This window comes from Uloborus diversus, chromosome 3 (genome assembly GCF_026930045.1).
Source record: "Uloborus diversus isolate 005 chromosome 3, Udiv.v.3.1, whole genome shotgun sequence".
In the NCBI taxonomy this organism is placed as follows: domain Eukaryota; kingdom Metazoa; phylum Arthropoda; class Arachnida; order Araneae; family Uloboridae; genus Uloborus; species Uloborus diversus.
Window position 1 is genome coordinate 126133560 of NC_072733.1, and position 24162 is coordinate 126157721.

General features: G+C 32.6%; 1 protein-coding gene across 1 annotated transcript in view; it reads left to right on the forward strand.

The window, feature by feature from the left end:
* The first annotated feature begins 4047 nt into the window (after positions 1-4047).
* LOC129218406 (dimethylaniline monooxygenase [N-oxide-forming] 2-like) overlaps positions 4048-24162 on the forward strand; it is a 167622-nt gene continuing 147507 nt past the window's right edge. Inside the window, exon 1 of the mRNA XM_054852658.1 lies at positions 4048-4182. The gene's annotated coding sequence lies outside the window, so the exon portion shown is untranslated. The remainder of the gene's footprint in view (positions 4183-24162) is intronic.

Below are 24162 nucleotides of genomic sequence, written 5' to 3' on the forward strand. Positions count from 1 at the left end.
GTATAAGAGTTCCAAACTGTCCCAAGGTACAACATCCAATTGTACATTGGGACATATCCCGTTGAATCATGAAGCACTCTTATGATTGAGGAAACAACCATATACTTTAACCAATTGTGCACCAAAAAACATTTTTTTTTCATGATAATGAATTAAGAAAATAAAAATGCACAGTTAGAACAAATACAAATGCACAAGATACAGCTATTTCTAATATCTAATTGACAGCAGATAGATACAATTCCACAATAATAAATACAAATTATTTAATATTATATGACGTAAAGTCAGCTGCGTAATCTGTCATTCTAATCCATCTGTGGAAATTCGATGCGGAAGTTTACACTCGATGTCTGATAACAAAATATCATAGAAATTTTCACTTCCATGAACGAATTTGTTAATTTGTTGTCAACGTGCTTTAAAAATTTTACCAGAAATTCTTCATTGCTAAGGTCATCAACTACTTCTGATACAGAGAGTGGGTCGTTTTTTCTTTGCCAGATACTTTTATAGGAAGGTAGTCTCTTTTTACTTCCTTTTACAAAAAAAGGAAGTATTGTATTCGCGGAAAAATTTTCACTCAAAAATTGGCCTTAATTTCCATTTTGCTCACCCCCGAATGAATGTTGAGTTTTTGTTTCGACCCGACCACACGTGGATGCCTAGGAACGTACAGACACCCGAAATATCCATTTTGACGATCCCCGAGTTAATTACAACGAGTTTTCCCTTGGCGTCCGTATGTACGTATGTATGTGCGTATGTGTGTATGTGTGTATGTGCGTATGTATCTCGCATAACTCAAAAACGGTATGTCCTAGAAAGGTGAAATTTGGTACGTAGAGTAGGGTCTAGTTGTGCCCCTTCTCTTTTGGTTGCATTCGGATGTTCCTAAGGAGGGTCTTTTACACCCTTTTGGGGGTAAATCATTGTTAATTTCAATGTTAACTCAAGTGGTGTTATAATTTGTCAAACACTTGGCGATATATCGCCAAGCTTTTGGCCACCAAGTTTTGTCGTCAACTTGGCGAAAATTTAGGCGATTTTTTTTTTTTTTTTAAATTTTCAAGTCTGGTTTTAATTTGGCCAATGTTGGTGATATTTAAAGAGTTAACCACTGAATCACTTTAAAATTGCCAATAATGGGGAAATAAATCTGTGTAAAACATTTTTTTACCTCGATTCGCAAGAAACTAGTGATGGAAATATTTAGTGTTTCCTTGCTTACTCTCTTGCAAGGCGCTAGTATCATTAAATTGGCGTAAAAGGAAGTCATGTGATGCACACGTTTATTTTCTTCTTCTAACACATCTGTGGTATGATCGTAGTTAATATCAGTACAGTCATCATCTGTACTTGATAGAATTTTATAAGCGTTCTGGTTCTGGCATGCGAAAAGTTTTTTTACATGAGGTGTATACTTTTTTTAGTTGATTTTGTCTACTGAATTAGATATAGATAGGAAAATATAGTATATGCATCTATATGTTCCTAAAAGCATTGCAGTTACATTTTATTCAGGCCTGTCATTTCGAATTTTTCCAGCGGGGGGCAAAGGGTGTCAATGTAAATTTTCCAAAAAAATCTGCAGAAACCAAGCTCAGTTACACAAAATACATTAATTTTCCAAAGCCAGGGAGGAGAGCCCTTGATCCCCCCCCCCCTTCTCCTCCGAAATGACAGGCCTGAATCCCTGAATTTACTGTTTTTTGTCTGACGTGTAAGCCGTAGTGGTATCAAAAAGGTACCCTTTTTCCTAAAACAACTTAGCAGGGAAAAAATCACGATTTTGCAAATAATCTCAAATATTTTGTCAACTACTATCAGAACACCCAACTGTGGCTGACGTAGTAGCTAAAATACGTCAGATGATAAAAATGAGCTCAACGAAGAAAATCATGCCATTCCATCGGATAAGATAACATTTTTGAGTCTCTGTAGTTAGTACTAAAGTACCAAGATACAACAATTTCGGTTTTCGGCAGCAAGTTTCAGATTTTTCAATGATTGAGTAATGTCTATGAATTATTGCTATTTGTTTGGATATTGACCTTTTAAACAAAATGAATTAAACTGTTCATTAACTTCATGAAAGTAACCATTTACAAGCTTTTGCGTGGGTGTTCTGAGTAAGTAGCAGGGATATGTCTAAACTCAAGAAACTTGAATAAAATTGAAGCACAAGTCGATATTTCTTACATAAAACAGTAATTCGTAGGGCGCCCTTAACAAAAATTTTGAGAGGGCGAAAATTCTCAATTTGCGAAATGAAACCCAAATTTTGCCGAAGGTTAAAATACGAGTATGCACACAAAGTGCATATAATGAATGGGACAATCGGGCATTTAAAAACTGCAATTATGTTACCAAATTTACCGAATCATCAGGAAAGATTTGCTGAATGAACGAAATTTTTGGAAGGTCACTTTGACCTCCCGTGACCTCCCATCGTGCGTTGATGCAGCCCGATGCAATGAAATTAAAACTTGTGCTGACTTAAAGGCCTTTCTAAAACATGTGATTATTCTTCTTTTAAAAAAATCACGAGTGTAAAAACGGACCGCTCTCACACTAGAGTACAAAAACTACATTTCCGTTTTTTAATTTATTTATTTCACTTTGTTTTCATTTTTTCAAAAATATTTCTCTTTAACTTCGTGCCGTTAAAAAAATATAAAAAAGGCGTTTCGAAAGGGTGTGAGTGAAGAATCTTTTGGTTGCATATGTTAAAACAAAAATGGCTGATCAAAAAGGAATTAACTGCAGAAAAGTATAAGATTAAAACTTACATTCTAGTATGCTCAAAGGATTTATATGACATATAGCAAGTTCCGAATAAATTAATATGAACATTTTCGCAAACAAAGAGTGTTTTCTAGTAGTAGTAGCTGTTTAACTACTACAATAAAATTTTCATCAAAAAGTATTCCCTTGTTTATTAAGTGAACTGAAATAAAATCAATATTTTTTATCCACTGAAAACGTGCCAATGCCATGAAAGAGTATTAGATTATTAAGCAATGAATAAATACCTTTGTGCCGAGGAATAACAGGAAATATCCAACGTTGTTTAGCACAAATAAACAGTTTACAGAATACACGTGTTTCGGGTTTTCAAGTAACGCCTTTTTCAATTCAAAGGTGTGAGCTTCAAGATGTAAAGACACATTTGTGATATGAACCTTGTAATAAATTTCATCAATGCAAAAATAAGGGTAAGTAATACTTTGTCTTAAAACGTTGTAATCTTTTATGGAATAAAGATTTTTTTTTAAAGGTTTTCTCTCTCAATTTTTAAAAACCTCACTCTCATTTCATTTCAGGGTAAAATTTTCATCAGAAGGTAAAACCCGGGGCTCTAGAGGTTACTTTAATATCAAGTTAAACTTGTTTGCAATCTTTTCTAGTCTAAGGCTTGTTGCACGTATATATATTTCTTTTTTAGTTTTCAATTGCATGGTAACCATATTTATATTCAAAACAGACCAATTTTGATTGCTTTGATTACATCATAGATGTATTTATTTTAGATCTTTAGAAAAAGAAATTTTAGTTGTATGGTTGAAAAAGGTTTTTTTTTATTTATTTATTTATTTTTTTTTTTTTAGTCACGAATAATAAAATTTGGATAGAAATCAATAGGTATGGTGGAAGTATAGGTGCAAGGAATCCCAAATTTCTGTTAGAGACCCTGCTCAGATTGAATTATAATTCAACATAATTTAACATTCTTCTACTGGAAAAATATTTTGTGTGAAAAAAATGATTCATCTCTTTAAAAATAAAGAAAAAACTTATCCGTGACATTAATTTATATCGCTTCTATTTTTAGATCTACAATCATGTTTTACTAAAAAGGGAATAATCGATAAAAATATCTATAGAAACAATTTCACCCACGAACGCAAAAAACACAAATTTATTTTCCACTAGAGGGCAGCACGATAAACATGACCTAAAAATAATAAGAAAAAAAAACTCCTCACCATGTGTGGTGTGCTCCCCCACTACGACTTGTTTCTCTACTTCTTTCTTTCCGGGTAGTCAAATCAAAGTGCTTGTATTCGAGTAGCGGTGGGTCCGATTCGGTTGGAAAGCGGCTTCTCAAGGTGCATTCCACTTGGTTTTATTACGGTGATTCACTTCTGACTCAACAAGCTGAAGTTCATTAATCGACAGGTAAGTGAAGTTGTATTTGCAGTTAAATGTTTCAAAGCTTTTGCTCCTGATATGGTGTGTAATTTGCGAATTTAACTCAGATACTATTATGCGTTTCGGAAAAAATTAACATGTGTTTTCATTGTATGTATATCTGTTTGTTTACGTTCAAGTTGTTTACTTTCCAAAGTTGTTGACTCTTGATTGCTCCTTGATCGCTCAAGACTTCACAATACCGTTATGCTTTTTCAACCAGTCATAATTCTTTGAATAATATTAATTCTACAAAAAGAGAAGTTTTTTTTAAAAAATAAATCATTTAAAAATTTTATTTAGTAGTAACAAGGAACTGAATTTTGTTTATTTATTTATTTATTTATTTTCGATTATAGTTAGTTATAATTTTTCTTGTATTAGCGACTACTGTAAAAGCACTTATTTTCGCAAGTCGTAGTTGAAGATATCGGTGATTTTGCAAGTTAGATATTTCGCGAATTTCATCTGAAGAGAACCGAAAGTTGAACAAAAATATATTTCGAGAGGCTAAAATTTTAGCGAAAATGATGAATTCGCTAAAAATCAGGAAAATTACTGCCTCGCGAAAAAAAAGTTCTTTCTACAGTATTTGATTCAAGTTTTAATGATTTAAGGTAGAAAGATCATCAAGAAACAATATCAATGAGTTTAAAAATTTATATTCTTGTGAAATATGGAAAATACACTTTTGTTTTCAAATAGTTTGTATTTGATTAAGCATAAATCTCCAAGCTAAAGACACTTTAAATAATCGTCACAGTATTGAGCAATGAAAAATTATGTCAGATTTAAATTAAAAAACAAAATAAATAAAACACAGGTTCCCAGGAAAATGCAGAATTTTCCTGACGATTTGGGCTGTATTTACGTTGTTTTTCAATTTTAATCATATTTTAAGCGCAGAGCATTATTGATCATTTTAGTCAATTATTTGATTTATTCACTATTTTTAAAATGATTAATTTGTACCATACTAATCATTAACTTTTGAAAAAAATTCAGGGGAAAAAAGTGATAAACTTGATGTATACATATTTTTTATTTTTCTTGTGAATTCGTTTTAATTTTTCTACATTTATATCTAATCCTTCACATTGTACTCAAAAACTCACTAGAAATGTCAACCCATACTTGATACAATTATTTCCAAAACTAAACATTGAAAATAATTCGCTTAAATAAGTTGTTTTTAAGTCTAAAAATATATTTCACCGTCTTGCTAATTTGCTTCCTACACGATTCCAGTGTTTACTTTCTGTTTGAAATTTTGTTTTATGATATAAATAAAACATGATGAGAGAGAATGGGGCTTTTTGATTTTTGTTTACTATTTTAAATTCAAACCTTTTACTGACTTGCCAAAAACTCCTACGTTATTTCTTCTGAGGGGGGGAAAAACTTGTTTCTCAATTGTTTCGCTAGAAAGAAACATTTGTCTCACTGAAAATAAATAAAGAGTTGGCGAGAATTCTATCTTTTTACAAGATTTTACAAACAATTAATGAAACAGAAAGTTCGTTCAGAACTAAACGAGCCTACTTTCCCATTCACTAATATTTCACTAATATTGCTTTTGTAATATTAGCTATCACTAGGTTTTGGCCCCAAATTACCGCTAGAAATCCTTTTAATCTTTTTTATTTTTCTTTTGTTAACTACACACGTATTTCTTTCACAGTGATGCAATCAGAACATTTTCTGATTGGAGAGAGGACGTATGCATGCATATTATCGTACTAGGATTGACAATATGTCTCAAGGCGACAGGTGCTAAGTAGAGATTGATATAGAGGGGGTGATTTCGGGATGGTTCTTTTTTGATAGACCTCATATTTGACATTTAGTAATCAAGTTCCCCAAGCATTAAAAATTTTCTGAATATATTTAATATTTTGTGATTTTTCCATCAATTCTGAGATTACGTATTTGATTTTTTTTAAAGGTTTATTCTTTGCTAAAACAAACTCGCTGTTCCCCGAAATGTGTTTTTTTTTTTTTTTTTGTCGTAAAAGTAAAGCAAATGTATTGTATATTGAGATCAAGTCACCTTTTCTTTTGGTGAGTTCTCTTCAAGCAGTTTTTCCTAATACAGCGATGCATGCGAAGGCTCATATCACCAACCCAGGCCCGTCATTAAAAATTTTCCGAAGAAGGGGGGGGGGGTATATAACCGATGCATTTTATGTCGAAAAAAAAAACTACACCCATATGGCCGCACGTGCAAATACATCTCCAAGCCAGGGGGTTATTGACCGACCTGCATCCCCCCCCCCCCAAAGAAATTAATTTCTGGCTGCGCTAGTGATGCATTAAAGAAAAAAATCATGTACGCACAAGGGCCGAGCCAAAACTCAATTTTTTTCAAGTGTGTTATAACACACTTGAAAAAATACAGTTAGCAATTGTCATTTGACTATTACAGCCTTTTTTGTTTTTCTTACTGTAAAATTTTGCTGGTTATGCATAGATCTTTAGTTGAACATCAATAGCAATGTACATACCCGTAACAGTCGAAAGTGTTATATATATATATATATATATATATATATATATATATATATATATATATATATATATATATATATATATATATATATATATATATATATATATATTGATAGCATTACGACAGACAAGTGAAGGTAAGCGGATTTCCGTGTTTAAATGAAATTTTCGAATCTCCCGCCCGGCCTATTTTCAAAGTGGTTTCTAAGAAAATTCTATGGGATTTCCGTCATTCCGCCCTAAATTTCAGCCGCTGTATAAATTTCCATAAGCAAATCCGACTATTTAGCCAACAGTTATGAAATATGCTATTTCCGAGTGGGGTTATTGTTAAGATTTCTACCATCTTCAAAAATTGATCAAAATAGTGTCGAAATCATAACAATGAAACATGAAAATAAAGCGCGGAGGTGACGATCTTTGGAACGAAAAAATTAAATAAATAAAACCCTTAAAACGTATGGGAGGAGAGGGGGGGGGGGTTCAGACCGATCGCACGACACTTCTTTTTCCTTTTCTTATAAATCAACTTTTTCTTTCTTTCTTTTTAAGTTAATTTCATTTATATTTCTTCTCATATTAATTCATTTACTTTTCTCACGTATTATTATTATTATTTTTTTAACTATTATTACAGAAAAGTAGGTCAGAAAAAAGTTTTTGTCAATAGTACATTATATTTTTGACAAGTTTCTTCTTTTTTATTTGCTGTCGTAGTTCAGTCAGTTGTCTTACTCAATATCCTAAACTAAAGCTTTCGTCCATTTATTATTTCTTTTTCATATACATTTCTATGTGTAGAAAGTTGAAACGAAATAAAAATCGACATTATCAAGTGACGAAAAATATTTCATGTACCTGAAGCATTAAAATGATTGTAAGATATGTGTATCATTTAAATAATGTTTAGTTTTTTGAGCAAAATTCCGTAATGAATAGCATTTTGAAGTGATGGTTACTTTCAAAACATATAAGGTAAACACACCAGTAGTAACCAATGCTTCAGTAGCAGCCACTTCAAGTTTTAAAACGCACTAATAGTAGCCACAGTGATGTATACTTTTAAACTCTCGGCCTACAATATTAATTACCTCTCTTGAAACTCAATGAGCGTATTATAGCAAAACTCTTCCTTAATCGTCCCACATTCTATAAACACCAAAATTTCAATTAATTCAATTTTTTATCAATTTTTCCCCAAACTTCAAATTTGATCCATTATGACCATTCCAAATTTTGAAATTTTCAGTAGTGGCCATCTGACATTCTCCCATCCGAAGAATTTACATTACTTATTTTAAATTCAAATAACTGATGAATAAAATGTAAGTACCAGTACATTAATCACATTATTATTGTTCATTTCTTTCTTCAAAATACAAGGGTCAGTCAGAAAGTTAGTTGTAATGCTCAAGAAAGCAAAAAAGGGATTGAAATTTTACAATAACTTTATTGTTATTCTAAAGTTTCATTCAAAATCTAGTTTTTTTAACGTAACCACATCCGTTATTTACGCAGTTGTCGTGGCTTGGTACAAGTTTTTCGTTGCCTTCTCTGCCAAGAATGTCCGATAACCATTGTTGGGTTGCAGCTTTGACTTCGGCACCCGAATGGAATCGTTGCCTTTAAAGTTCTTGTTTCATGGGACCGAAAAATATGGGAGTCAGGTCAGGACTCAGGTTAGAAGTCAAGAGTCAGGTCAGGTTTTAGGCGGCTAGGGAGGGCGATAACACACTTCCCACCTAAACTTGGTCTTCCCTCGCGCTCAGCGTCGTCAATATCTGTACGTCCATTCTCAAACCTGTTGCACCATTTCACAATAGCTTAACGTAATATTGCATTTTCACCATACACTTCATGCTACAGCCCATAACTCTTTCAGTGCAGTGTTGCATTGTTTTGCTCACAAAATCGAATCACTGCACGCATTTCGAATTTGGACGCTACTTGCAGCTGTCGAGACATGTTTGCGACTGATTATAAGAAAAACTAAATTTGCCTTGGGGAAGCCGCTACGTCACACGATAAAGGTACATGCCAGAAGTGTTGCCACAGAATTTCATCAAACTTGTCTCAGACGGGACATATTTACGAAAGAGTGCAACTAACTTTCTGACTGACCTACGTATATAAGTTACCTTGAAGAAACACTACTGGTGTGTTTACCTTATGTTGTTTTAAATTAATTTTATTTCATTAGTTTATTTCTCTTACCATTTTTTCAAACACATGAGTTCGGTAAGCACTCAAGCTAGCTAATTGCCATAATGTCAGTTATTTTCTCATTAGTATCTTTTTATATATGTAATCGAACCAATTGGTAATCAGTTTTTAAAAAATGCAAGGGGAGTCAGTGAAAAGGAAAGAAAAAAAGAAGCCCGAAGTCGGAGTCGGCATGTTTTCTAACAACTCCGACTCTTCGACTCCGACTCCACGGCCCTGGTCGCGTGATCCATTGCTTTATGTGTTTTCTTTTTATTTATTTCAATTTTTTTTTCGAAGACGATAAAACCTTTTACATATTATTGATTTTTTTTCGTTTCGCCTTCTTTATTTTGTTGTAGACGAAATATCTTTTTGCGTCTTTCTGCTTATTTTCCCCTTTGGCAGACGATAAATCTTTTCGCATCTTGATTTTTTTCTTTTTTCGCATACGTAAATTACGAGTTTGTCGAAGCTTACAGACGATTATAAAATCACCACTTTGTACTACTGAACAAAATTTTAACAATGATGCATCATGTTCCGGAACTATAATCCTTGATTGTGGACATTTTAGTTTGCCAAGAAACAAATTCAGTTTTATATATATATCTATATATATATATATATATATGATATTATTACTGAGTGTATATGTGCTTATGAGAAGATTTTCTTTTTTTTTCTTTTTTTAATTTTCCTCGGCAATAGTTTGTCACTTACTTTTATTTATTTATTTTTTTTTTATTTAGTATTTTCATCCCTCTCATTACAAAGTCTATTTGTGCCATATAGCATCTTTAACGCTTACTTTCTTACATCAGATTTTCAAGTCAATTTGCTTTTTCGTTTTTGGACAAAGGCTCGCCGCCGACATTTGTTTTAACTTGTTCCAAAAGATTCATTGTAAATTTATTTAGTAAGATTGAAGAGGTGACACGCTTTCTGGAAAGTATCCAGAAACGAAATTCTGACACCTCCATTTTAAATTTGGAACAATCTATCTTTACAAATCTATTTTTAAGTGGAAGTTCATTTTCTGTAATATAATTCGTTATTTTTCTTATTTATGTATCTTGTTTTATTATGCCACTCTTTAATAGGTCGTAAAAATTCTTTTCTCTTGTTAATCATAATAAAACTTGAGCTGCTCAAATAGAAACCTTAGAAAAGTTTCCTTAGAAATAAGTAGCTATTTTTATTAATATACTAGCCGCCTGCGGCGACCAACTGGTCCGCCTTTTTACGCCAAGTTTGCCGCCTTCGGCGGCGGCTTAAAGAAATTTCGTGGCGGTATCAATCAATCTATATCTATACTATTATTAATTTGAACAGAATAATTTCTAGACCTTACCGTTTTCCCGGTAAGCGCGCCACACACACACACAAACATCTTATTTCATCATAACCGCCTGCGGTGACCAGCTGGTTCGCCTTCTTACGCCATTCGCCATTCTATGCAGGCAGCCACCTACGGCGGCTGTTTGCCTAACATGTCATTTACCTTTTTACTTCAAGTTTGCCGCCTTCGGCAGCTGTTTAAATAAATTTGGCAGCAGTATTAATCAATCCATCTCTATCTTTTTTTTGTGCCATTCACATTTTTACGCAAAGATTGCCGCCTTCGGCGGCTATCTACCTTTACGATCTATCTCTAAATTTTCTTATATATCTCTATTTATTTTAACCTTCCCGCCCATTTCCTAATAAAAACAAAGATCACTAAAAAACCGCTTTTTTTATTTAAGTAGGGCAAAAAAAAAAAAAAGTTATCTCCAAAATTCCCCGTAGTGTGCAAAAAGTAGCGTTTGACAAAGAAAACAAATCCCGCTGTTTTTATTGAAATAAATGCGCACAACTGTGCAATGTAACCTAATATAGATACAGCAAAACGTCCAGCTTGGGCAGGGGGGGGGGAATGGAAAAAGAAATAAATGCAATCCCTAAATAAAACAAAAAAAAAAAAGGAAAGAAAAAAAGCAAGCGCTGCCGAAAAACACGTGGTCATCACTTCATAAAATGTAGAAGTAAGCTATATAGGTAAAAAAAAAAAAAAATTACCATTTGTTTGCGATTAAGATTCCATCCTAAATATCGAATCGAAATCCAAATAGTGACGTCAGAGACATAAAAGATTGAAGAACGCTTTTTTTCGACCGATGCGTGGAAAGACATGATGTTCAGTATTAAAAGAATTGTAAAAAAAAAAAACTATTGCGTATTTTTAAGAACTTTTTTCTTCTGAAGAGGGCGAAATGTTTTTACTATTACCAACTTAAATTTTAGAAATGAGGCTTTGATACTTCTCGCAGGATGATATTAGAAAAAATGAAACCCAGGAAAAAAGGCAAATTAAAGGTTTTTCCAAAAATTCATAAAAAATACCAAAACTGCTCTATCTTCAAAATTTTTTCATTCATCATATTTAAAATTAAATTTCGTACACTATAGTACAAAAAATATTTGTGTGGTGCGATTGGTTCGGGGTCTGTGAGGTAAAACGTACTAAAAAGTGCAAAAAAAACACATAAAACATTAAATAACTTTTTTTCTAATTAAAATTTCAAAAATCGAAGCCCGAGGTGCACATCTTCGGCAAAAACTGCAACTGTATACCAAATTTCATCTTTCTAGGCCTTACCCTTTTCCGGGAAGCGCGCCACACACACACACACACACACACACACACACACACACAAACATCTTATTTTATTATATGTATAGATTCCTACATTGAATATTTAAGCCGTATCAGAAAAGCTCACTTCTCATGATAAATTATTCGCGACTATAAAATTTAATTATAATAAATAAAAATTAAGCTATAATAATCAATAGCACAATTTGCGCTCATTACATGAAAAAAGTAAAAATGAGAAAAAAATATTTATGTAAAAAAATCATTTGTATACCGTAATAAAGTTATACTTTTATATTTCAGTGACATAACTTAGGCTAATAATCAATAAACGCTTATTTGAAACGATTTTTGTTGATTCGTTTTCATGCATGTAATGAAGTACTCAAAAACTTCAGCTTAAATGATTAGAAATTATTCATCCACACTTTAAAGATTGCTTCAGGCAGAAGCAAAGATATGTAAAAGTGGACTTTTTAAAGTTTGAGTGAAACGTGTGCAAAGTTCAAACTGCAAGTAGCATTTCATTGAAAATGCTGCTTTTCGTTAGTATATAGCAGAGGTACCCCACCCCCTCATAAGAACAAGGGCACTGCCCCATAAAAATGGCGAAGACCCCCCAAAAGCTAGATTCCCACCGCCCGTCCAAAAAAACAGAGAAATGTCCCCCAAAACAACGCCACCCTAAAATTTTCAACGGCACAGTCTGTCATGACACACCCCCCCCCCCCTTCCCTAGGTATGCACCCCTCTATATACAGTAAGTAAAGAATTAAACAAGGCCTAACTTTGGGCCGGCTCAAAGTTGCGCTAAAAAATGGAGCAAAACTAAAATCTCGTTACGTATTTGTAAATTTTACTACATAAACAGTCAAAAAAAATAAAACGCCGGATAAACAATACAATATAAACTTCTAATGAGTATAATATCATTAATCATTCTTTAAAAGATTTGAAGGTTTTCATCAACTTCAAATTGGCATTCCAAAATAGAGGGGGGGCTTCCAAGTGACTGTAGGTTTGTTGTATTTTAATTAAAAATGTAAAACAAAGGGTAGAGTATAAAAATTAAAGTAAGAGTAGTAGATTATTAGACTTTTTAATTTATATTTATTTTCTGATCGCCCGGTATTTGGTAAAATTGATCTCATTTTGAACTACTGTTATACATTAAAAATTCTTTTAAAACTCGCACCTGCTTCAAAACGCATTCAGAAATATTAGTGCTTTTAAGTCTTTAGTGCTCATCAGTCCATAGAAACTTTCACTTAATGATTACGATAACCGTCACTCCACCAGGTCAGTCCAAGTTGCTTCTGTTAGGAGCTCAGAATCAAAGTCTTCAAGTTCGTTTCAGAAATTTTTGCATCCGTGCTACTTAATGACATTTGGTAACATATTTAGTAGAAATTAATCTCATTTTTGACAAAAATTTCACGTTAAAAATTCTTTAAAATTCCCATGCTTCGAAAAAAAAAATAATAATAATAAAAATATAAAAAAAATAAATAAATAAATAAAAATATTTTAAAAAAATAAATAAATAAAAATAAAAATTTTTGTGCAACCCAAATATTTTGAACTTTTAGAGCAATAACTAACTTAATTTAAATGATATTACTGGTTACCCACCATATTATATTACTACCACCATATATTAGGTTTTTTTTTTTTCTCATGATCTTTGTTAACAGTTTTAAAGTTTTGAATAAAACTGACTAGTAAAAAATACGCATTGCATTTGGATTTGCAAAATTTGTACTATATGTAAAGTTACAGGACATAAAAATGTTCTTGCTCAAATCGAAAATATTTTAAATTAATTTTGTGTAGTTAAATTTGCTATAAATAAATTGCAAGTTTTGGATAATTTAGAATATTATCTCAAAGTGGAAGGGGCGGAGGGGGGGGGGCTTAAATACATCTGTAGCAAGTTAATGTTTCATCGCAATTTGCACGTCGTCGTAAAGCTCAGTGACGATTGACGTTATGTGCATACAGGGGCTCGCCGATAGGAGGTCACGGGAGATCATTGTGACCTTCCAAAAATGTCCTCATTCGGCAAATTTTGTCTGATGATTCGAAAAAATTTAGAGTCCCATTCAACAAAATTATCATCATTCTGCGAAATTTGGAGTTCCACACGACAAATAAATTAAGAATTTCTGCCCTCCCAAAAAGTTACGTTCGGGGTGCCCTTTTGTGCATATGATCCATTGTTCGACATCATCCAAAAGTTCAAAACGTTCTGTAAGCTTTTAAAAAATTTCAAAGTGTAAAAAAGTTTCACAAGTGAAAAGTTCATACCGAATAAAGTAAAAGTTAAAAATATTCCTATTATCTGTGAGCTCGTTGTCCAGGTCAAGAAGTCGCAACCGGCCATTGTGTCCACATCCGCTTTAGTCCTTTGCATTGTATATTTTTCAGCCGAGTGCGCTTTTACTTAATGGCCAAAAAATGACGAAACGTTGAAAAACAGACATCATATTTATTTTTAAATGATGTTTACACAGCCTCAATGAAGGTCACATTTCTGATATTGATAGTAAAACGAAGGAAGCTGTAAAGAAACTACAACTGTGTAAAATGTTTTCCGCAGTGTGGAGCCCATTGTTACTCCAAACATTTAATGCTCCACTTGACTTTGTAGACATGAAAGAATGATTCACACAAAGTAAACACAAGAGAATTTTCCGAAGTATGACGTCGGAACTTGTAGTAATATAACTGGGCGTGGAAGCGTGAGTAATTCTCTACTTCCAATAGCTCACGTTCTTTTGAAACTTGTTGAAATCTTTTCTGGTGATGTTTATTTAACTTAATCAAGGCTTGTTAAATGTTACAATAGTGCTCCCTTCTTGTTTAGCCAATTTATGAATTTCGGCACAAATTACAATGAAACATATTTCAAACGCTGCGTAAAATGCAGTCGGTTAATACGAAATCTCAAAAAAATCTACGAATTTTTTCGTATTTGTCCTTAACCGTGAATTAGTGACACTGTATAAAAATAAAGAAATGCTCACCTAAAATAATTACTACAAATTATTATTGCTATTACACACATTTGTTATCCAAATATTGTCGCATTCTTCAAAATTGAACTTATTTTTTAACATTGAATGCTTTTGAAAAAAAATGGAAAAGGAAGCTGACAATCAACAGTTGCGGGACAGGTTGTAATCGATAATGAAAGATAGACTTCTTTATCTCCAAACCAATCCACTGGTAGACAAATGGATGACTTTAATAGAGTTGAACGCGTGCACTGTATGTTGGTCGAACCACATCTAAACGGTACTCAAGTCCATACCGTGTCAACAAACGGTACACACATTACATTCTAGTAATGAAGGGTATTTTTTTCTCTTTAATAAAATGATTAAGCACCTTACATGACTTTTTTTTTTTTTTTTTTTTTTTTTTGTGGCGATACAGACAGGGGCGTGCACAGAAATTTCGGGGCCCGTCACAAATGACTTTTGCGGGGCGGCCCCCACCCAAAAATCAACAAAAACAACAAGGTTGTTCAAGAAACACGATACAAATCGTTACTGCCTCGTAGAGCGGAGAAGCTGACTGCTGACTTTTATATCTCCTGCTGCCTTAGCAACGTCCACAAGAATACATGAACTCATTTCAGCAACACCAGCGCCATAGTGCTATTATATGGTAACCAAATGTCCAGGTTTTATGAGATATTTTCCAAGAAATGTGTGAAAATGCCTTCCATCTCTTAATTTTGTTCACCACTATATATATATATATATATAGGTCATTCTCATTCTTCAAAAAGTGTAATTTTTCTGCCGCACGCCTTTTACAGTAAAAACTTCAACGATCAATTCATTTAACAATAATTTTTAATTTCATCAAAAATATATCTACTGAAACCTGCCAAAATTTTTCAATAATAATTTTTATTTTAGTATAATTTTGGTTCACAACATGTGAATTCTCAGCTTCGTGGCATGTCACACACCTTGTGTGGCTGTTTATGTTGCTTAATAACTTGTTTAATTAAAAGTATATACTTATTTATTTATTATTCCTTTCACAAATGTCTCAAATACTAATTGTTTAAGTATATTTAATTTTTTAATATTATATTTTAGTTCGTGTTAGAAGGACAAGGAGTCATGTCACACAATAAATTCTCACTTCCGTTACCTAAATGCAAAATGCCATTCCTCATTAACACGTAGTAATAATGACATCGAATTTTATTTTCCATGATACAGGGGAGCCCCCTTGTTTATTTTCAGCCATAGTTGAAGTTGTGAGATTTTTGTCGAAAAGCAAGAAGATAGATTTTGCTTTAAACACTTAATGTGGTTATTCTGACTTCTCACCTCCGTGAACTTGAATTCAGAGATGTAAATTAATGTAAAAGAAGAAGTAAACATGTATGCTTAACATGTGCAGATTATAACAACGAAGAAAAAAAAATTCCATGAAAAATGTATCTATTAGGTCTTTATTAATTGAAAGATCCTCACCTCCGTGACAGACCTTATCAATGTCATTATTTCTGAGGTGAAAATAACTAATGGAGGGTAAGTACATCAATAATAGGCATTCTACCAAAATCATAAATTGCCAATATATCCTCAAATTTACTAAATACGATTTTTTAAAATACATTTCAAACTACTAATTAAGTCGTACTTTAATTAAGAGAGCTAAATATTATGTTCCCACTAATCATTAAAATAGCTGATTATTTGCAAAATTAACAAAATTACTACTTTGATATTAAATTTGCCTTGATTTTTAAACATTAAAAGTTTTTTCTTTTTTTTTTTCGTGAACAAGGCATTTTGTAATTTTTTTTTTTTTAAATTTATAAGGAAAATAATTGGAACTTAGCTGGGCCTTTGTTTATGGTCACTTCTAGTAGGTAACACTTTTATGTAAGAATGAGAAAAAAGAAAAAAGGTTTCGAAATTGAAAAATATTTGCGTTCAAAAGTTACGTTTTCTGGAGAACGACCCATATATATATATATATATATATATATATATATATATATATATATATATACACAATTAAAACAGTTCCGTCAGCAACACTCATATACATATAAAGCCATAAATTGTTGCCTCACAGCAACAGTAAGACATCTAAGCCCAGGAATTACAGCAAGATTTCCGACTCTTTCTCTGAGGTGAGGACATATAAACATTCCAACACATTTGATTTCAGAAGTCCAATTCTTGTGTGATGTAAGACCTCAACAGTAAAGGTTCAAAAAACTTCTAAACTAATTATTTTCCTAGTTAAAATACCACTTAACCCCCACTCCACTTTGATAAGTTATTGAATAAAATTTTATGCAAAGGTTCTTGTGATAAGAAATACAGTTTATAATTTTATGTAGTATTTGAACTTTTGAAGGTTTCCAAAACAATGGAGAAAAAATAAGAGACATTTTAGGAATTTTTCTAAAAAAATTTCTTTTCTTACGGTTACATTTCAAATATCCCATTACTACGAAAAAGAAATAGACTTGATTTTCTTCAGGTCCTTTCAGTTTTAAACTTATCAGAGAAGCAACCTTTTCTCATTATTATTCTCAGTACAGTGAATTTCTCGAGGCAATGTAAAAAGCAAAAGCTACCGACTTTGACTCTAATGTAATTAAATTGCAACCTGTAGAAAATAAATTAGTAGTTCAGGTTTAATCGAGCGTATCGCAATAGCCATTTTGTTGAGCATGGTTTCACTGCAATAACAGTTAGACACGAACTTTTGAAATTGCCACTGTTTTGCCTAATTGTATGATTTTATCACTGCTAAATTGTCGCACTTTATTCAGCGTGATTCATGCAAAATCTTAATTACTCGAAGCAGCTCAACTACTAATTAATATGCTTATGATTTTGAAAGTTTGAAGTAAGTTACAACAAACTGTAGATTTAAATAAAACTGAAAACTTTGTTCATGTGTATATATTCTACGCAATAACAACCAATTATGGTATGAAGTTCTTCGAAGAATAGCAAATTTAAAGCTTTTACTTTTCTTGATTTCATTATAGCAACCATTCCCTATAATCCCAGAAAGATCACCCCAGATAAAGTTTGGTATAGGGTCATTCCATACAGATTCAACGGATGAGTGCACTCGACCATTTTTAATTTTTTTGAAACTCATATCCCAAAAAGATGCATATGAATGATGTTTAAAACCACTTTTATTTTTTCTCTAACCTTAACCCTTCATTTGTTAGAGGTCATCAAAAGTCATTTTCGTAGTCAAAAATGGGACTTTTAGACCTTTGCATTTTGGCCCAAATCTAATTGAATAACAATAATGGCAGAACATTTTACATTTTGATGTTAAAGTACATAAGATAGTAGTCTCACACACTGAGTTATATAGCTGTAACTTAATAATTAAAATGATGGCATCAGGCGAAAGTTCAAGGTCAAATGTAAAATTTTTACTCATTTCAAAGGGTCATAACTCGCTTAGGGGATAAAAACACAAAGTGAAATATGGCAAAAACTAATCACTGGAGTCACACTAATGAGAAAATATAGCTGTAATTGTGTGTTTGTTTACTCTTTATAAATTACAGCCCCTCAAAGATCAGAAAATTGAGAAAAATGACATTTTTAGACCCCTGTAAACCAAAAGGGGATGGAATTAAAAATAAAATTTCTTGGTCAATTGAATATTCCATTCAAGTACTATACATGTTATCTATATTGTTCTGTGTATTTGGTTTTTAAAAAAGATATAGGTTTTTGAAGTTGAGCTATTTTGCTAGTTAAATCACACAGTAAAACAGAAATAAAATGTGTGTAAACTTTATTGCACTTTCTTAAATTACGTCTAGTGTGCTCTATGTAATATATTATATTGGAAAAGATATTTTAAGTATAAAAATATTTTTTTTAATTTGAATAACTTAGAAATATTTGGTATATGAGGTATGTTGGTTCGGTTTATGAGTAGTTCATATATGATTGACAGCTTAAGTAGTTAATTTATAGACTATCTACACACACAAATTTTCAATACATACAAACATACGCTCTGTACATTAACTTATGTAACTTGCCTAATCACGTGCAGAAGCATTATCTACATAGTTGAAAGGGAAAAAAAAGGTGCGTTTTTCATTTCTTGCTTCAGTGTAGTTTTAAGAAAATGAACTCACACAGTAGTACTATAGTTCTGGTGGTGACACAGCATATGGCGTACTGAAATACTTTACTCAAATACACAACAAAAATAGAAAGAACTTTCTTAATTTATGTAATAACGAAACGGATGTCAACTTGAGAGCTGAATGGCATTTCTATGCAATATCACACGGTAATGGACATTGAAACGGAATCAGAAGAACCGTAAATAGAATTGATACTACTAAGACTAGCTTGCAAAGAACTACTAGAAGCCACATTTTAATTTCTACAGAAATGTATACCTTCTGCATTTTTTCTACTAAACATTGCATGTATCCTTGTGAGCATTCAGTATATTAAACTAGTTAAAAAAATGCTGCAAGAAAGGTTTGACTCTGCAAATTAAATTCCCAATACAACATTTAATCACTGCTTTATGCCACCGTATTTAAATATTATCACTGTAAAATTATTGTCCCCTAGCAATAGGTATGAAGAATAGTGTGTTACTAAAAATATTATTAAAAGAAAATGCCCATTATTGTCAAAAAAGTTATTACATAGCTTGTGTTGATCACTAAATTTAGAACCCATGTCATTGTCTTGCTCCTAGTACATTTTCAAAGTATCGAATTATGAATGTGCTTTGGTAAAGCATTCCCAAAAGGCCATATACTTGAGTCACCATTACAACTTACTAGGTGACTACAAGGTGAGTTCATTTTTTCAAAACTACACTCAAACAAGAAATAAAAAACGCACTTTTTAAAATTTAAATTTTGTATGTATAATGTTTTTGCATATGATTAAGGCAATTTAGATGTGTTAATGTACAGAGCATATGTCTGTGTGTATTGAAAATTTGTGTGTGTAGATAGTCTATAAGTTAACTATTTAAGCTGTCAATCAAGTATGAACTACTCATTCATATCCAAATATTTCTAAGTTATCAAGTTAAAATAGTTTTTTTTATACTTAAAATATGTTTCTTCAGTATAATATATTATACAGGCCATTTAAGAAAGTGCAATGAAGTTTTCACACTTTTTATTTCTGTTTTAGTGCGTAAATTAACTAGCAAAATTGCTCAATTTCAAAGACCTGTATCTTTTTTACAAACCAAATACACAATACAATATATATAACCTGTATAGTACTTGAATGGAATATTCAATTGGCCAAGAAATTTTATTTTTAATTCCATCCCCTTTTGGTTTACAGGGGTCTAAAAATGTAATTTTTGTCATTTTTCTGACCTTTGAGGGGCTGTAACCAATTGAGTGTAAGCAAACACATAGCAGCAGTTACATATTCTTATTAGCATGGTTCCAGTGATTAGTTTTTGCCGTATTTCATTTTGTGTTTCCGTCCCCTAAGCGAGTTATCCCCCTTTGAAATAAGTAAAAATTTTACATTCGACCTTGAACTTTAACCTGTTGCCACTATTTTAATTATTAAGTTACAGCCACGTAACTCAGCATGTAAGACTATCATCTTATGCTCTTTAACATCAAAGCGTAAAATTAACTGCCATAAATCATTTATGGCCATAAATCATTTAAAATGTAATTCAAATAGATTTTGGCCAAAATGCAAAGGTCTAAAGGTCCCATTTTTGACTGCGAAAATCACTTTTGATGACCTCTAAAAAATCAAGGGTTAATGTTAGAGAAAAAATAAAAGTGGTTTTAAACATCATTCATATGCATCTTTTGGGGATATGAGTTTCAAAAAAATTAAAAATGGTCGAGCGTACTCATTCGTTGAATCTGTATGGAATGATTTTCTGCCATACTCACCCTATCATTATGACGACGGTTCAACAGCGAGGTTTGCCAATACGTGAGGCTTGAAGTCACAGAATTGAAATTGGTATTCATCAACGAAATTTTCCGTTTACGGCCGTATTCTCAATACCGTCACAGAACGGAGATGAAACTCGGCTCACGTGGGTCTCGCTCGGCTCCCCAAAACCGAGAAGTAAGGGAAAACTAGTTTCGAATGCGGTGCGTATTCTTCAAGTCATTTCAAGCACGATTTAGGGAAGCCGAGTTTTAACTGAAGGAGAAATGAAACGGCTGTTACCATTGGGTAGAGTGACTCACGTGACATTTTCTACATGACTGCATTCTACGTGGTAGTAAATTCGCGCGCAGAAGAATGATTGACATATAATAAGAATTGGGAGTAGCAAAATGGATCTAGTTCATGCAATTTTTTTTTATTAGACTCAATTTGAAATTTAAAGACATCAATGCATTTTTTTAATGTTTCTGTATAGAAACTTAAAACGTTTTTTATCTTGTTATTAATTAAATGTTTTTTTTTTCATCTTGTTAGTAATCAAGATGAAATAAAAACTAATTCAATAACGGCCGTATTCTCAATACCGTCACAGAACGGAGATGAAACTCGGCTCCCCAAAACCGAGAAGTAAGGGAAAACTAGTTTCGAACGCGGTGCGTATTCTTCAAGTCATTTCAAGCACGATTTAGGGGAGCCGAGTTTTAACTGAAGGAGAAATGAAACGGCTGTTACCATTGGGTAGAGTGACTCACGTGACATTTTCTACATGACTGCATTCCACGTGGTAGTAAATTCGCGCGCAGAAGAATGATTGACATATAATAAGAATTGGGAGTAGCAAAATGGATCTAGTTCATGCATTTTTTTTTTATTAGACTCAATTTGAAATTTAAAGACATCAATGCATTTTTTTAATGTTTCTGTATAGAAACTTAAAAAGTTTTTTATCTTGTTATTAATTAAATGTTTTTTTTTTCATCTTGTTATTAATCAAGATGAAATAAAAACTAATTCAATAATATAGTCACATTCTTGGCAAGGGTTTCATCTGGGCCGGGCTGTAATTTACGAAATCCCCCCCCCCCCCCGCTTTCCAAAAGATGTTTTATGTAAATATTAAGTTCGTGCTATTTTTTTGAAACAACAACTTTTTTTTATTTTGGCGTTGTAACTCTTAAAAAAACGAGTTTAATAATTACGAATAAATTTTATGTAAAATTTGCCCTAGACGCATATGTAACGAGCTCCGTCCAAGCGCAATATTGTGCTTTGTTTTCGTTGACATTTAATGAATTAAATATGATTTAAGAAAAAAAGGGAAAACTTCAGAGAATTAATTAAAATTTATTTATTTTACTAACTTTGAAATCCACTTTGGATGCAATTCCGGGGCAGACTGTTGTTCCCCCCAATCTAGATACGCTACTAGTTAATATATTAATCTCTTTCTAATATTGAAAATCTGTCAGTCATAAATGTTTTTTTTTTTCTTGTGTGTGAAGTAAACATTTTTGAATAATATAGAAGCCTAATATTTTCTACTATGTTGTAAATGCATTTGAAAGAAAGAAAGAAAAGAATTAAAAACATAGAAAAGAAAAATAATCTATAATATTATTAAAAACTTGTTACAATGTATTAGCTTTAGAACCCGATCCCCTCCCCCCTCCATCTGTTCCATTTCATGAAACATTTGTTAACATTTATTGTCTTTAAAATCCATAAACTTATTAATATAAACGACACAGGGCAAATTCATAAACTGAATTTTGCCCTGCATTCGTTTTCCATGTAAAGAACTTATTTTTCCCAACAATATAGTCCTTTCTAAAAGTTGAAAAAATAATTTTATATTTTTATCATCCAAAAATTCAAGGGCACCCATATGGGGAGGGGGCAAGTGGGGACTCAAGCCCCCCCCCCCCCCCCACCTCTTTAGAAATTACAACTTCCTTGCTTTAGTATTTTTTTCTTTGGCTAAAATGTAAAAACATTTCTTTTCCAGCCATTATTGAATAAGTAAAAATGTCAAATTTTATTCGCTCTAAAATCTGTACTGAAATCGGTTTCCGCGGGAAAATATCCTGCTAAAACATATGGAAAATACCTGAGTCCCTCCCCCCTCCTCTTAAAATTTTGCATATGGACGCCCATGTAAAAATTCCTTGTTATCATTCACACCTTAATTTTTACAATCACTTGTTTTTCAAAGCTCTTTCTCATCCCCTGTCTTGTAATTACATGCGTGTTTGTATGCAAAAATAAAGTCACATTCTAATTGCTTCTATATTTACATTCCCTAGCATAAAATCAAATGTTATTTCATCCATTGAGAATATTTTTCCACATTAATGTGTTCATGAAGCTAGTAATAGTAATTTCTTCTGCAGTTAAAAATCTCCTGAACCGTTTTATTTATAATTATTTGAACAAAGAGAATTTTAAATTCGTTTAGGTATTATTGTGTTGCGCATTGAAATTTTGCGGAACATTCAACTTCATTCTGTCATTTTCTGTCTTGGAATGATTTATGTAATTCAGAGTCTCTCAATTGGACAAGATACCTTGTTAGAGTAAAAAAGTTGCAACAGGTACTACTGTTTAAGAAAAGTAATTAATTTTTCCAGGGGTGCCCCCGCCCTCCCTAAGAGCAAGGGCACACCCCTCCCTCCCGAACACTTCAAAGACCCCCCAAATTGGATGACCCCTCTAAAAAAAAGAAGAAATTATTCCTTGAACAGCCCCCCCCCGAAAAATTTCATGGCATATTCTGCGCCATGACGCCCCCCCCCCCCCTCCTCCCACAGCCGAGGTGAGCACTCCTGATTATTTTGCTTCAGACCATTTTTTCATTTTCCCCAAACTCATAAAAATAATGGCAAGTGCTATTCTGCTACATTTTTCACAAATTTAAAACAAAGCTTTAGCAATTATAAAAGCTCCGCTGTGACGTTATATGACTGTAATTCAGGGAAGAATTTGTTTAAAAAACTATTAGCGGTTTAAAAATTGTTTGACCTGCATTTTAAAATTGGAGCAATGCTGCATTAAAAAAAAATAATAAGTTTTCGTGTTCCAGAAATTATTTGATAAAGGATAGTTTGTAAGGGACGAAAGTGTTCTAAGATATTCTCTCAGAAGTGGCATCTAATCCCTCCCCCCCAAATAGTTATTTTTTCATGCAGTATTCTTTTGTAACGTTTTTGTTGTTAATTGAGGCGAAAGTTTAAAATACGAAGAAACGGTGCGGCAGAAATAAATCAGATTTCAAAAAAAAAAATGCTTACCAATCGCAACTTTTCCGCGCTACAGTGGCGTGGAAATAAATAAAAAAAATGATTCTTTTCGCACCATTCTGTTGATCATTGCATTAATGTTTTCGGCCGTACTTTTTGATAACACCTATAACGAATGTTAATTCTGATTAAATTTTGTAATTAATCTTTGTTTCTCTGACGTCAAGTTAGCGAATGTTTATCAATAGTTTCTAGCATTTGCAAATCACTCAAAATAATCCAAACAGCCGTCGTCCATTTTGTTTGCTCACAAAGGAATGATGGGAAGGAAATCTAGTTTTAAACCGTCGAAGTAGCGGTTACAAGCCGAGCTCTGGAAGTGGGCGTTCCGTGACCGAGTTTAACGCTAAACCGAGTTCGAGGTTTAAGCCTTGGTCCGAGT